Source organism: Triticum aestivum, chromosome 3B (genome assembly GCF_018294505.1).
Source record: "Triticum aestivum cultivar Chinese Spring chromosome 3B, IWGSC CS RefSeq v2.1, whole genome shotgun sequence".
Classification (NCBI taxonomy): Eukaryota; Viridiplantae; Streptophyta; class Magnoliopsida; order Poales; family Poaceae; genus Triticum; species Triticum aestivum.
In genome coordinates, this window is record NC_057801.1 from 103,930,736 (window position 1) to 103,933,789 (window position 3,054).

A 3,054-nucleotide genomic window follows, 5' to 3' on the forward strand; every position below is an offset into this window, starting at 1 on the left:
TGTTATTTATTATTTCGATTTTTGATAAACGAAACGAATCCAAGCCCGACAAGTAGAATTCCATTCGGTACCTTTGGGGTTTTCTTTTTCCTTCTGGATGACGACGTCACCGCGTCTCCTTATTGTTATTGCGATGGTGACGAGGAACAAAGGGCCGGGGAGATCATCGAAATTACCTCTAGCCCGGAGCCGAGAGAAAAGACTCGTTGCTGGAACCGAGAGCACTGGCGATTGCTTTCTTTCTGACCTTCAGCCGAGAAATTCCATACCTTCCACCGACTTCTTTTGTGTGTGGCCAGAACGTGATGCTTTCCAATGCCGAGTACTTTTCTTAACAATGTATGAAGCCCGTAAAACCGAAATCGATCCAAATCCATGACCTTGGCGATCGAGGAAAAAGGGTATGTATTATTATGGTGTGAGCCTTCTTTCTTTTTGGCCTTAGATTATCATAAGCGAGGAATGGTGCGTGCTAGCCTTCAGACTATACTTTATTGTAGGGAAAGGGAAAAAATGGAGAATATCTTTAAGAACCCTAGAAAGAATTTCACTTGGAGCAACAGGGGTCAGGTCACACTATATCAATATCATAATTCTCTTTTTTTTAATTGATACTGATTAGCCGTAAATCAATTTGATTTTGTTATGCCATTAAGGAAACACTATTTGGGATACAATACCCATTTTAGAACCGTTCACTACTAACAAATAGAATTTATAAAAATAACAAATAATAACAAATAATATAGTTAATGGTTCCAATTTTTCCTAAATTTGCTGTGACTGGAAATCCTTTCTCTTTTCAATAGAAAGAGAAGGTATTTAAGCAATGTGTGTTTTGAGATACAATCAATCGAAGAGAATAAAACTGGGTCCAATAAAAAACAGGAATGAATTTATTAAAAGGGATTGGAAAGGGATAAGTACAAAGGGATTCAACGATCTAAAAAAAATCAAAAAGGGTTTAATAATCCCCTCCTACGAATAAAAATAGTAAAATAATGTGGATGAATAAGATTTTGCTCTATTTTGGATCGGATTTGGCGGCATGGCCAAGCGGTAAGGCAGGGGACTGCAAATTCTTTATCCCCAGTTCAAATCTGGGTGTCGCCTGACCAAAAAAATACTTAGGATTTCTTATTGTACTGATTGAACTCGACAAATTCTTGCCCTGCATAAGCAAAGGAAAAGAACTAGGCCTGTCGATACTGGATTTTACCATAGTTCTAGTTCTAAAAAAGACTGTCAATTTCTTCTTAAAAATAGGGCTCTGGCAGGGTTCTGGGTAGTGGCCCAAACCGATACCAATAGGGATGAGGGATATATACTTATGAATTTCATAATTGATTCTATTCCGCAATTCATAACTACGAAAGTAAGAGGTCGGAAATCTTTTTATCCAAAGGTCCCTAAAGGACATTCCTTTTTTGCTCCTAGGATTGAAGAAGAGATTATACGAAATACTATCAAGACTTCCTAATTATCTGACACTACCTACACTAAAGTAAGGTCTACTGACTCTGTCTGGAATTAGATTGGATAGGCTGATGGGAAATTTAGGAGTTGTGGAAAGAAGAGACTTTCTTTCCATACTTACGAGAGACTCCGAGTACTCAAACATTCAATCAGGATGGTCGGTTAGCTCTTATCTTTTAGAATAACTTAGTAAAAAAAGTAAAAGTAATAAAGAAAATGAATCTCCTAACTCGGTAGCCCATGAGGTTCCAATGGTTAGTTTTGGATTTTTTCAGGCAAGAAAGCAAAGAAGAAGGGAGGATTCTCTATTACCAACTTCCCCCATTGTCCTGTCCTCATTGGTCATTCATCTTTCCCGATCTAGTGCCATCGTTCTTCAAGGTGCCGGAGGGTTTGAAGCATACCTACTACCCCTCCCCTGAGCTTAGTTCAGAGTTGCCTCAGCGCGCTCGAGTAATAACTGGGAAAATCAAGGCTGGACAGGTCTTCGAGCCAACTTCAGGAAGAAATGCAAGTGAAAGAGAATGCTCTCGAGGGCGCAGGAGTCTTTTCTTTCTTATTTGAAATCCAAATCGAAATGCCTCAACTTGATAAATTAACTTATTTCTCACAATTCTTCTGGTTATGTCTTCTCCTCTTTGTTGGAAGATGAGTACACATCGGGTAATCCGCCCACGAGAGCCCAATCACAAGAGGCTCATACAGAAAGCAATCAGCCCATAGCCCAATATCGAGACCACAGCCTATTATTCAAACCACAAAGGATCCGTCTTTCATCGTCCAATCTTCTCGATCGAACATATTGCCATCAATACTCCTTTCCATGGCCATTCACGGCCCGCGAAGATCAACCACTCATGCCCGAGATCACTATCCAATCAAAAACCAGACTTCCAAGATCCATCTCACTCAGACCCTTTTGAATGTAGCGGATAACAACGGAGTGGGGCTATCGAATTGATATGTATTCGAATCTTAGGAGCTGGTAATCACTGATATGCTCATATTGGTGACATTATTGTTGCTGTAATCAAAGAAGCAGTGCCCAAAATGCCTCTAGAAAGATCAGACAGAAGTAAGACGAGCTGTAATTGTACGTACATGTAAAGAACTCAAACGTGACAACGGTATGATAATACGATATGATGACGGTTGTCATTGATCAAGAAGGAAATCCAAAAGGAACTCGAGTTTTTGGTGCGATCGCTCGGGAATTGAGACTTATGAATTTCACTAAAAGAGTCTCATGAGCTCCTGAGGTATTAAAAATACTACTAGTAGAGACTATGATATAGTAGGGTATCAGAATATAGATCAATTAGTAGATTGTGTCTGACGCATATACATGAAAAAAAGAATAATTAGATAATAATAAGAATAAGAATTTGAATCTTAATAAAAGGAAGGGTTCGAATAACATCTACTAATATTACCGAAAACTTTGTGAAAATACTTCTACGAGAAGGTTTTATTGAAAACGTTCGAAAACCATAAGGAAAGTAACAAATCTTTCTTGGCACGTGCCCCTGCTCCTGGTCTTCGAACTAGTCATTAATGGTCGGCAACATAGGTACCCTT

The 3,054-nt window shown here is 39.0% G+C and overlaps 1 non-coding gene across 1 annotated transcript; it reads left to right on the forward strand.

Annotated features, from left to right (window-relative positions):
- Positions 1 to 1,042: 1,042 nt before the first annotated feature.
- Positions 1,043 to 1,113, forward strand: TRNAC-GCA (transfer RNA cysteine (anticodon GCA)). The gene has a single exon. It is a non-coding gene; the product is annotated as a tRNA-Cys (tRNA).
- Positions 1,114 to 3,054: the final 1,941 nt, after the last annotated feature.